The sequence below is a fragment of the Sceloporus occidentalis genome, unplaced genomic scaffold, assembly GCF_023333645.1.
Source record: "Sceloporus occidentalis isolate IW3139 unplaced genomic scaffold, rSceOcc1.0.p SCAF_111, whole genome shotgun sequence".
In the NCBI taxonomy this organism is placed as follows: domain Eukaryota; kingdom Metazoa; phylum Chordata; class Lepidosauria; order Squamata; family Phrynosomatidae; genus Sceloporus; species Sceloporus occidentalis.
In genome coordinates, this window is record NW_028317091.1 from 270417 (window position 1) to 282829 (window position 12413).

General features: G+C 41.7%; 4 non-coding genes across 4 annotated transcripts; all 4 read right to left on the minus strand.

Annotated features, from left to right (window-relative positions):
• Positions 1 to 1646: 1646 nt before the first annotated feature.
• TRNAL-AAG (transfer RNA leucine (anticodon AAG)) lies at positions 1647 to 1728 on the minus strand. The gene has a single exon. It is a non-coding gene; the product is annotated as a tRNA-Leu (tRNA).
• A 1655-nt stretch (positions 1729 to 3383) lies between these two features.
• On the minus strand, positions 3384 to 3455 carry TRNAG-UCC (transfer RNA glycine (anticodon UCC)). The gene has a single exon. It is a non-coding gene; the product is annotated as a tRNA-Gly (tRNA).
• A 3294-nt stretch (positions 3456 to 6749) lies between these two features.
• On the minus strand, positions 6750 to 6821 carry TRNAE-UUC (transfer RNA glutamic acid (anticodon UUC)). The gene has a single exon. It is a non-coding gene; the product is annotated as a tRNA-Glu (tRNA).
• A 4622-nt stretch (positions 6822 to 11443) lies between these two features.
• On the minus strand, positions 11444 to 11525 carry TRNAL-AAG (transfer RNA leucine (anticodon AAG)). The gene has a single exon. It is a non-coding gene; the product is annotated as a tRNA-Leu (tRNA).
• Positions 11526 to 12413: the final 888 nt, after the last annotated feature.

Consider the following 12413-nt stretch of genomic DNA (forward strand, 5'->3'; position numbering starts at 1 on the left):
ATGGAAAGCAGTCTGGAAAACCATTTCATACCCAGGTCATATCCAACACATCAATAATAACTCGTAGATTCATAATCATACCTACTTCTGTGCATCTAGAACGGGGAAAGCGCACCCTACAAAAAGAATACAAACATGGCCAGTACAACGTAAGCCGTTTGGGAGAAGATGTGAAGTCCGTGGTATTCAATCATAAGTAGCAAGTGTGACATATCTATGACTTCATAATCTACAAGAAATTCATAAATGCAAGAACTATTGCTGTGGCGAGCACAGGGGGGAGAATAAGATGAAAATTAGTTATTTTGATTGATATGGTTCCACCACACAAGGGAACTTATGGTTCCTATAGGTACCCCTTCCCTCCGCTTATACCGCCTCTGGGCCGGCTTGGAAACTCGAGATGAACTGGGAAAGGTATAAAGTTAATGCGAGGAAATCGGTCGGGGGGCTTACTAGGGGCCAAGATCTCATTTTGAGTAAGTCGCCATCTTTCCTCGCCGGAGCCCTACGGACAGAAAAACTGTTACTTTACCGTTCAGTGAGTAGTTAGGTTTTCTGTAATTTCTCCTTTTTATTTTATCTGTTTATCATCTTTTTTGTATGCACCGGGACTATTTTTTGTTCATAATAAATATTCCTTTATTAAGTTCTGCCTTTGTCTGGTAAAGACTCGCGTTACCTGATGACACCATTTTATCGGTAATTTGAAATCACATAATTATTGCGTTAAAGTATATTGTGTGGGTTTTTAGTCTGATTCGCTGGGGGGGCCGAGGACCCCATTTATAAGTTTCCCTGGTGGTGGCAGCGTTATTTTGATATTAGTTATATCATTATAGTTAATTGCGGGGGGTATTAAGGGTGGATATTTTTGTTTTTATCACTATTTCTGGTCTAGGGCAGACAGAATTTTAACCCTTTTACCACCAGAACCAAGTCACGCGCACGCTTGGAGTAGAGTGCATTTGTGACAGGTGGTAGGGAGAAAAGAGAGAGAAAATAGAGGAAAAGGCAAGACAGATAAACAGAAGGAGAGATAAACCAAAAGAGAAAAAAATGGTGAGATAAAGAGGAGGAGAGGTAAATATAAGGAGGAGAAGAGATAAAGAGAAAGGGGAGAGATACAAAGAAGAGAGAAAGGAGACCAGAGCAGGCAGCATTGCAGCCACGGTTTAAATGACAGTTTTTACCTTTTTCTAGTATTCCGGTATAATACCCACCCCCTTTTCAGGACTCTTAAAAAGGTGGCAAATTGTGCATATTTTACCCAACATTTTTAATCACCTCTTCCCTGTAATCGTGGCCCACCTTTGTGGATAGCACACTAATTTCCTGGTTTGTTCTTTTATTTCCTTTCTTTTTTATCACATGTATGTTAACCCCATGATATGTACATGCTATGGCCTCTATTTCCTGGGTACCCCAAAATGTTACTGATATTGTACTGCTTCTTTTTGCTAAACTAAGGAAGTTATAATGCATTATTTTTTCAAGTTAAAACATTGTCTGCATTTTTATTTGCATAAACCATCAGAGTAAAGAATAACATTTCAGACAAATAATAAATAATAACCACTAGCATACTAGACAGCAGAAACATTGTTTTATCTAAAAGTTACACTATTTATGGAGAAAAAACATCTTGGCAGCGGTGGGATTCGAACCCACGCCCCCGAAGAGACTGGAGCCTTAATCCAGCGCCTTAGACCGCTCGGCCACGCTACCAGGTATTGAAAGCTGAAGTTGGGATGAAGGGGTGAGTTTGCGCCTGTTACAAGTTTAATGAGTGCTTTATAAGGGCATTTTAGAAACATTTGGGTATTCTCCCCAATAATCCGAGCCAGATAAACCATACTGCAGCTCAAATACATTACTTACTGTGGTTGTCACGTTCGCCTCACACACAAAACCCTTCAAAACCAGGCAGAAACAATTATTTTCATCATGCCCATTTGAAATATCATCTTGCCAAACATTAATAACAGCATATAACACGTAGAGAGAAGGTGGTTGCACCAAGGCAGCAATATCTGCCACTGGTCACCATAGGGGTCATATAATTCTCAGTGCTGTCTGCTGATATTACACATAAGGATTACTAGATAAGACAAAGAATTGCAGATGTGCCATAGTTTACAATTTAATCCTAATGTCAAATGTCAAAGTTAGGTTTAAATAAGAATAAATATTAGTAACGTTATAAATATATAAAAATAATAATAGTATTATCAGTTAGGGACTGGCTCTAGAAAGGTATTGTAATACTCCTCCATCTTTTTGATTGAGGCGTACTCAATCAAAAAAGATGGAGCGATTGTTACAAATATTTGGAAATTCTGCATTATTTGGCGACAGACACTAATTTATTGATTACAAATGCCGGATTTACAATAGTAGCATTTACAGTGGGCCAGGGTAGAAATTTCACAAACTCTCGTGGCAAAGGTGGCATCCTATGACAGGCCTGGACTGGGACATCTGGTGTGGACCAGTTGGGGATGTCCTCTTATATTCCCAAGGTGGTAAAAAAAATCAGTGGAGGCCAGTGCTGTTGTATCTCCCACTTTACAACGGGGCGAGCATAGTGTTACGAAATAGCTATTTATATAGGGTGGGCTTCAAGTTTCTTATGACATTCAAAAACACCATCTGAAATCTTGGAGCCCGGTACAAACCTAATCTTGGAGCCCCTCCTGCCTCATGTTCCTCCTAGTACTCATCCCATGCTTACATAGTGGCTGCCAGGCCCTAAAATTTATAATGGGGCCAATGAGGGGAACCATGCCAGATCTAGCAGGGTGGTCCGCTTGCTTATCCAGGCCCAATACACCACTACTGGCTGTATCCCTGAATATGGCCTTTATTATTATTTCATTTTCTCTTGCTAATTCCTTTAGTAGGTCCGGAGAGATGCAAAGTTCTTTACAAAGACAACAAGGGACAGGGTTGAAGCAGAGGGAGGATGGGGTTAAAAAGGAGGACAGCAAAGAAGAGGTTAAATCCTAAATAGTCATAGTTACTAAAATCAGTTACAGAACTGTGTCGACACAGCTGTCTTACAGGCCATTTATCTAGTTCAAAAGAATATCAGAACCTCGTTCTCATTAACTCCTGTTTAGCGTTTCGGTTCCAAAAATGAGCCGACACAGTAACCTACATTGCAAATTTTCCCTTTGGTTTGCAAATTTGCGTTAATTTGAATAATGCCTCATCCCGACTACGTGCGTTACGTGTTAACAACTCAACTTTTAATGAATATACAAGTTCCTGCAGGAGTTGTGGTATGCAATGTGTTACAAGTTACATGAAGTTGAAGGGTTAACATTGCAAACGGCTTGAAACTTACTGAACAGACTTGGATGTGTGAAAAAAAAAAATGCTGCGTTGGCCGGGAATCGAACCCGGGTCAACTGCTTGGAAGGCAGCTATGCTCACCACTATACCACCAACGCTTAATGGAAGAAATCCAATTTAAATCCTCTCTCTTTCATGACAGTGGATCGGAGTCTTCAGTTGAACTTGATAAATTTTATTGAGCAAACATAGAAGACGGCATAAAGTTATATAAGCTTTCAGGAGGTATTAGTTTTCAATAAATCTGCAACTAAAGACTCCTGAAAAACACCTATTCTGTCACACTGTGTGTCCATATATTGCTTAGCTGGCTGCTACTTCAAAGAACCCCAAGGGTGGCGAGTCCCATCTCATGGCTCTACTGCTTACCAAGTTGCTGGATCAGTGGGACTGCACCGCATTTTAACTCAATGATGCTATCATGCAATTTAAAGCCTTCTCTGGACTCCATTAATGAGGCTCGTGTGTGGCAGGATCTGTGGTCAGAATCTGCAAATATGCACAGCAAAAAACATATATCCAAATTAGGATTCCCGAGTGGCTGATTGAATAAAACTGACCAAAAAAATGCACAAAGAAAAGGTATTTACTTTGACTAATGACCCCAAAAGTATTGGGACACACCTCTTTATTAAATTCAAGTGTTTCAATCATTGCCACAGGAATAAAAAATCAAGCATCTAGCCATGATGGCCGCATTTACAAATGTTTGTGGAAAAAAATAGGTACATGGCGCTGTGATAGGACGAGTGGCGCTGTGATAGGATGCGTAGTACTGTGATAGGCTGTGTGGTACTACGATAGGACGCATGACACTGTGATAGGGCGAGTGGTGCTGTGATAGGGCGAGTGGTGCTGTGATAGGACGAGTGGCGCTGTGATAGGATGCGTGGTACTGTGATAGGCTGTGTGGTACTACGATAGGACGCATGACACTGTGATAGGGCGAGTGGTGCTGTGATAGGGCGAGTGGTGCTGTGATAGGACGAGTGGCGCTGTGATAGGATGCGTGGTACTGTGATAGGCTGTGTGGTACTACGATAGGACGCATGACACTGTGATAGGACAAGTGGCGCTGTGATAGGACGAGTGGCAATGTGATAGGATGCGTGGTACTGTGATAGGCTGTGTGGTACTACGATAGGACGAGTGGCGCTGTGATAGGACGAGTGGCGCTGTGATAGGACGAGTGGCAATGTGATAGGATGCGTGGTACTGTGATAGGCTGTGTGGTACTACGATAGGACGAGTGGCGCTGTGATAGGACGAGTGGCGCTGTGATAGGACGAGTGGCGCTGTGATAGGACGAGTGGTACTACGATAGGACACATGACACTGTGATAGGGCGCGTGGCACTGTGATAGGATACATGATGCTGTGATAGGCTGGGTGACGCTGTGATAGGACACCACCTTTGCAATAAATCAGTTTGTGAAATATGATCCCTGCTAGATATTCCACAGTTAACTGCAAGTGGTATTATTGGAAAGTAGAAGCGTTTAGGAACAGCAGCAACTCGGAAGGTTGCCAAGTGCTGAGACGCATGGCGAGTGGTTTAAAGCATGCCACTGCTGGACTCTGGAGCAGAGGAAACGTGTTCTATGGAGTGAAGAATCTCGCTTCTCTGTTTGTCAGTCTGATGGGTGAGTCTGGGTTTGGCAGATGCCAGAAGAACGTTACCTGCCTGACTGCATTGTGCCAACTGTAAAGTTTGGTGGAGGAGGGATAATGGTCTGGGGCAGTTTTACTTTTAGTGAAGGGAAATCTTAATGCTTCAGCATACCAAGACATTTTGTTCAATGCTATGCATCCAACTTTGTCGGAACAGTTTGGGGAAGACCCTTTTTCAATTCCAGTGTGACTGCACCCCAGCGCACAAAGCCAGATCCATAAAGACATAGTTGGGTCATCCAACATCAGTGCCTGACCTCACAAATGCTCTACTGGGTGAACGGGCAAAAATTCCCACAGAAACTCCCCAAAATCGTCTGGAGGAGCAACTACATATTAACGTCTATGTATTTAGAATGTAATGTTATCAAAGTCACTGTTGGAGTAATGGTCAGGTGTCCCAATACTTTTGTCCATATAGTATATTTAAGATATTGACAACATAAGGAACTAAATTTCTCATCAGACCTCACTTTGTACTGCACACTTATCACTGAGTCTGCTCTATACTTGGGTCTCACTCGCCACTTTGTGACAAAAGAGGTAGCGCGACCACAGCCAGGACATGTATCCATTTCACAATTCACAATTTTGTTGGCCACAGTGAGTTTGAGGACATTAACCCCAAGAGGAAGACTTTATGGTGACAGTGGCGGGTTTGGAGATTTGGGGCACCACTGCTTTATTAAGACTCCTTAGGCTAACATAGCTATATCCAATTTTGTTACCTGAATGCCCATAACAACATTATTCATAGACCATATAATAGACTAAATACAAACGAGCCTCAAACGATGGGAATTACACCAACCCCACGCATATCAAAGCAGCTAAGACAATCGTTCCCTTTTGATTGAAGAGATAATTACAGTAAATAAGTAGGGGTTAAGTTACCGCAAACCAAAGTATCCTGAATTCAGATACCTTTCCTTTCGAAATGGGCTAAAATCTAATTTATTGAGGTGACCTACTTGGAACTTATCTTTGTTTGGACATCTAAATGCTGTAGAAATAACTAGGTTGTCCTAAAGAACCCCTAAGTGGATATAGTTTTAGCTTTCCAACATCCGGAGAGTGTTGTTTTAGGGCAGCAGCTGCGAACGAGAATTAAGAAGAGAAGGGGGCGGTATTAATTTGATAAATATCACTATTTTTTATTATTTATAATCGCTTCACAGTGGATACTGGTATTTTCACTACACTTTTTTAACACATGTAGAAAGGCATTGGAAGAATCCTCCATCTTTTCGATCGAAGCGTACTCCGGTCTTTTAATAAATTGGTAGATAAATATAATGTTTGCAGAACTAATTGCATTATTTGATTACAGAAACTAACTTATTGGTTACAATCTCTGGATTTACAATAATAGCATCTACAGTGGACCAGGGTAGAAATTTCACAACTGACTTGTGGCAAAGGTGGCATCCTATGACAGGCCTGGACTGGCGCATCTGGTGTGTCCCCTTATATTCCCAAGGTGGTAAAAAAAGCAATGGAGGTCCGTGCTGTTGTATCTCCCACTTTACAAAGTGTTACAAAATGGCAATTCATATAGGCTGGGCAGGTGACCCCCTCTTCTTTCCTTACCAGGGTGGCCTCTTCGCTTTTCACATCCAACATTCATGTCTAAATTTGGACTTCTGAAATGTTTGGGGAGATTGCTAAGGTAAGCATCTGGCAAATGCATATTAACACAGGACTGCAATAAAAAAAACAACTTCCCATACCGGGAGTCGAACCCAGGCCGCCTGGGTGAAAACCAGGAATCCTAACCGCTAGACCATATGGAACGCTCTGGAGGACAGCTGCTAAGACCATGAGTTCAGCCTCTGCTAATCTCATCGAACCTGAATAAAATGCCTCTTACGTGGTTGGGACTACCAGACCCCAATTCCCACAAAAGAGAAAGTCAGGCCTCAAAGTCTGCCAGAGCCCAGTCCCAACCACGTAAGAGACATTTTATTCAGTCACTTTCTCTCGCCATTCACTTTAGTAGGTCCATGGAGAGGTGGAAAGTTCTTTAAAAAGACAACAAGTCACAGGGTTAAAACGGAGGAAGGATGGAGTTAAAGGAGAGGAAAGCAAAGAGAAGTTGAAAAAGACAAAGTTAAAAGAAAGAGAACATTAACAAAGTGAGAGTTATGGAATCAGTTACAGAACTGGGTCACACAGCTGACAGCCCATTTGTATCTAGTTGAAAAGAATATCAGAGCCTCTTGCTCATTAACCCCTGTTTTGCAGTTCGGTTCCAAATATGAGCCCACTTTGGAAATTTTATCTTTTCTCCCTTTAGTTTGCAAACTTGCATTCATTTGAATAGTGCCTCATCCCGAGTACATGCATAACGTCTTCACAACTCAGCTTTTAATGAGTACACAAGTTCCTGCAGGAGTTGCGGTATGCAATGTGTTACAAGCTACATGAAGTTGAAGGGTTAACATTGCAAACGGCTTGAAACTTACTGAATAGACCCGGATGTTTAAAAAAAAAAAATGCTGCGTTGGCCGGGAATCGAACCCAGGTAAGCCGCTTGGAGGGCAGCTATGCGCACCACTATACCACCAACGCGGGTGGTTTATTGCCTTGGCGTTTTTTATGGTGTTTTTTCCACAGTTACAATGCAGAGGATGGACCCGGTATCTGTGTGTCCTACGAGAAATAGGCTGAAAACAAACAGTTTCACACAAAACAAAGTCCTGGACTGGTTCATATTGAATTTGACACCATTTGGAACAAACATGCCATTACAAACAAACATACCCGACGCATCAACTGGATCCTGCGTGCCAAAAGCAACAGCAAACAATTTGCAGCATCATTTGGGGCCAATCTTCCCAGAGGAGCAGACATTCGAAATAAAGCATGCCTTACAAACCACAGAAAAGAGACAAAGGGGTCTACCAAGTAAATGACATCGGGGGCAGATACTTGCCATTTATCCTAATCCCTTTTAGCTGGGTGAAACTTCTAACGTGTAAAGGCTGGAAAAACTGCCTAAGGTCAAAAAAAGCAATTTCCACAGAAAGGCTAAAACGCCAGAAAAAACTCCAGAAAAAAACGCCAAAACGCAGGAAAATGCAGTGGCAGTTTTCTTGGCGTTTTTCATCAAGAAAAAAAACGCAGGACAAAAACCCAAGTGGAAACCTAGCCTAAAAATACCCCTTGTCTTATAATCGAGGTTGTCTTATAATCAGACTTCAAATAGAGGCACTTACACCGGGGCTTCTATCACCGAGCACGGTGAAAGTGTGGGCAGCAGCGGAGGTTGGCTATGAAGGGATGGAGTCGAGAGGGCATGTAGTGAGGTGTGAGGAAGACAGTAGGGCGTGAACTTCATCCACTGTGGTTGGGGGGAAGAAGCGGAGAGAGGCAGAGGGGTAGATCGCGGAAGGAGGATGAACGTGGAGACCATGCACTGGAATGTTGTTGCAGATGGATTGTGTTTTTTTTGGAAATAGTCTGCAAGATCTTGGGAACTAAAGGCAGATGAGGGAGGTGGTGTGGGTGGGATGAGGAGAGAGTGGAAGGCGGAGTAAAGTTGTTTGGGGTTACCTGCTCTCCCCAGCTGTCCTCCGTCACTGCATGCCACCCAGAAGCTCCACGATCGCGGAGTAGGCCGAAGCCGCGGTCTGTAGTAGCGCGGTGGGCCAAAACCACGGCCTAAAGTTTCAGCAAGGTGTTGCCCAAACATCAACACAATGGAGTACACCTGTAGAGGGGAGGTAACACCTGTAATCCCCATTAAGTATCCACCAATAAAGGCCACATACAGAACTAATGAACCAGGTGCTATGGAATCACCCCTGCCTGGTAACCAATCCAGTAAGGAGCTTGTTCAGCACAGGGGAGGAGTAAATACCTGCAGCGCTATAAAAACCCTTTACTCCAGTGTTCCTGACTGCCTGTGGGCTTCAGCTTCCTGTTCTCCTGTTCTCCTGTTCTCCTGTTCTCCTGTTCTCCTGTTCTCCTCTGCTACAGATCCTGTATTGGATTCATTGTTACTTGACCTTTGGCTTCCCTATTGGACTACCCCGTTTGCCTGTTACCTGACCCTTGCCTGGACTACCCCGTTTACTCTGATCGCGGCCTGCCCCTGACCTATTGATTTGTTTACTGACACCATTTGGACTATCCTCTGCTCTTACGCTCCCAGCCCAATCCTGACAGTATGTTTGTTAAGCTAGCTGAAGGGCAGATGTGTAAGCATGGATGATGAACTTGTAGTGGTTGTAGTGCGCTTCAGAGCGAGATTTCCTCCAGACATGCTCAGAGTGGCATATAGGGGGTTAAAAGGCATATCATGGGGTTGAGTGGCATATAGGGGGGTATACGGCATATCAGGGAGGCAGAGTGGCATATAAAGGGGTATAAAGCATTTCTAGGGGCAGAGTGGCAAGCCTGGGGGCAGATGTGTATAACTGGGGGGGGGGCAGATTGGCAAAAATATTTTTCTCAATCATAGCTTTTATTAAATATGAAAAGATAGTTTACATGAATTAATATTTACTGGTTTTTCCTATAGGGTTTTCTTATTTTCAGGCTTTTTCTTTTTTTCCTAAATTACTATTCAGATTTTGGGGGGTCGTGTTATAATCCAGCAAAGTTAGTTTAAACCCACGTAGCTCAAATAATAACAAGAAAATGCTTCTTTGATAAGAAAATGGAGGGTTTAATGCTGTGATGAAGCCTATGAAAGGCGAACACACACAGGGTTACATTGGGAATGAAGATGTGTGGTAACAAGGACGTAACAGACGTAACGAACCGCAACAAGAATGTAAAGATTGTAACCAAAATTTAGGATATACAAAATTTAGTATATATACAGAAATATAGGGAGGGGAGACATACACAATTTACATTCCTATGGGTAAACTATCACCTACTATTTACATTCCTATAGGTAAGCTAATACAATATCAAAAGGAACTACTGGTTTTACATCTTTTACATACAATACAACTGATAATCAATAGCATCTGCCGTTTTGTAACATTTGCATTTGCTGTTTGATGTGGACTTAAATAAAAGTCACGCACGTCCTTTCTGTGAGCATGTGAAATCAACTGGCCAAATGTTGTTTAGTTAGTTCTGATCACTTTAACCATTGTTATACCTATACTGTAATATATATATATATATATATATATATATGTTATAATGCTCCCTAAGGTGTCTGACATAGTCTGCATGCTACCTTCACATGTTTCTGCCCGGGTTTCAGACCTTTCGCGTGTTAGGCAAACGAGACAAGCACGTGGCCAAGTGATATATCACCTACATCATATATTCTAACCTGTGCATGATTTACAGACTTAACATAAAATCTCGGGTATAATACACAGGTACAAATTGACCCTAAATCTAAAAAACATAATGAATTCCATGTGTATAATATGCAACTTTGCATTCACACACATACTCACACTCGCATATACTGACTAAAAATGTTTCGCCCCTCCTCTTATGGGGGACGCCTCTCTTGAGCCGAAAGCTCCCCGGGAGCTCTTGAGTAAATCTGCAGAACCTTCGGAGCGGCAGCGCAGATATCTGGGAGAAGTAAATAATTCAGACACAAGGTGTTCGTTCTCAGTCACTTCTCAATTTATTCAGTGTTGCGAGCGGTTTAAATACTATTTCAGGGAGACTGCTACAAAACCATTCACAAAGAAAAATGTAACACTCAGCATTTAGCGGGTACAACTAATCCACATCAAACATAGACTAAGGTAAAAAAGTTCTTTTTTACACGAGAGTAACTATCGTCCTCGCATACGGACAGGTAAACATATGTTATCTCGTTACTTAAGAATGAGAAAGAAATCATTAACAAGACTTGTCTACGTTGGCAAAAGTGTCTACAACAAGATGTATATTTAATACAAAATGGTGTTCTAAATTCCATATTTACACTGACCCACGTACACTCTAATTTCCCAGGGCTCAGCGTGAGGGCCGCGAGGGAGCAGGAAACAAGACGCAGGCAGTTTTGCAACCACGGTTTAAAGGTAATTTGTTTTTCTTTCTTGTACTCTGGCATAATACCCACCCCCCTTTGCAGGACTTTTGAAAAGGGGCAGATTGTGCGTATTATACCACAGATTTTACGGTATCTTGCCCTGTAATTGTTGCCCACTTTTGCGGATATTGCACTAATTTCCTTGTTCATTCTCCTATTTCCTTTCTTATTTATCACATGCATGTTAACCCCCATGAAATGTAAACATTATGGCCATGATGTTTCTTAAGTGCCTCTATCCTCTTGGGAACCCAAAATGTTACTAATATTGTACTTTTTATTGTTTCTTTTTCCTAAATTAGGAAAGTTCTAATACATTTTTTTAACTTAACTTAACTTTAAACTTTATTTAAAAGTTATTTAATGACGCTATTTACAGAGAAAAAAAATCTGTGGCAGCGGTGGGATTTGAACCCACGCCCCCAAAGAGACTGGAGCCTTAATCCAGCGCCTTAGACCGCTCGGCCACGCTACCAGTTGCTGAGCTTGAGGATACTTTCTCTACATCTGTTACAAATTTAATAAGCACTATAACAAGCTTTATTAAGAGCAATTTAGAAACATTTGGGTAAATATTCTCCCCAACAATCCGAGCCTCAACCATACTGCACCTCAAATACATTTTGTGTCATGTGTATGAGGAATACGGATTTTATGTGAACAAAAGTAGAACAATTTAGAAGTAACGTTAGATGTTATAGTCCTACAGACTGTGGGCCTATACCCCTTACTAAACACGGAATAATAATCACTCTTGACAGCCTTTTCATTATTGAAAAGATTTGGGGTTTTCAACACACTCATTTTTTCCCTAATTTTTATAAATCATAAATTTTCTATATTCTATGTCATTGTACGTAATATATACATATTTTTTGGGTGGGGCATCATAGTAGTAGGAAAAAGTTTATATTTCTTACCTGTGGTGTTCGGCCCACCTAGTCTGCCTGTTTTTCCCGCTGCAACATTTAATGCACCATTAGCATTATACAACATTCCCGTACAACGGTCATTGCGTTACGTAGGTCCGTCTTATATAAAGTATATCTCCCAACACGTGAAAATGGGAATTTTTTACTCACCGTAAATTCCTTTTTCCTTAATACAGTGGCAGTACGACTGGGTAGTGTTCTCTCCTGTGGACAAGATGCTTAAAAGAATAGAAAGGGTTAAGTCACGGAGAACTCCTCCTACTTACCCATAAAACCCGGCTTCCCCTGAACAGCCCCAGTAAGTAACAAGAAACACAAAACTGCTTGCAAAAATAATTTATTAGGAATAAAGGGAGGGAAATCCGTACTGCCACTGTATTGAGGAAAAAGGAATTTACGGTGAGTAAAAAATTCCCATTTTTCCTGTCATA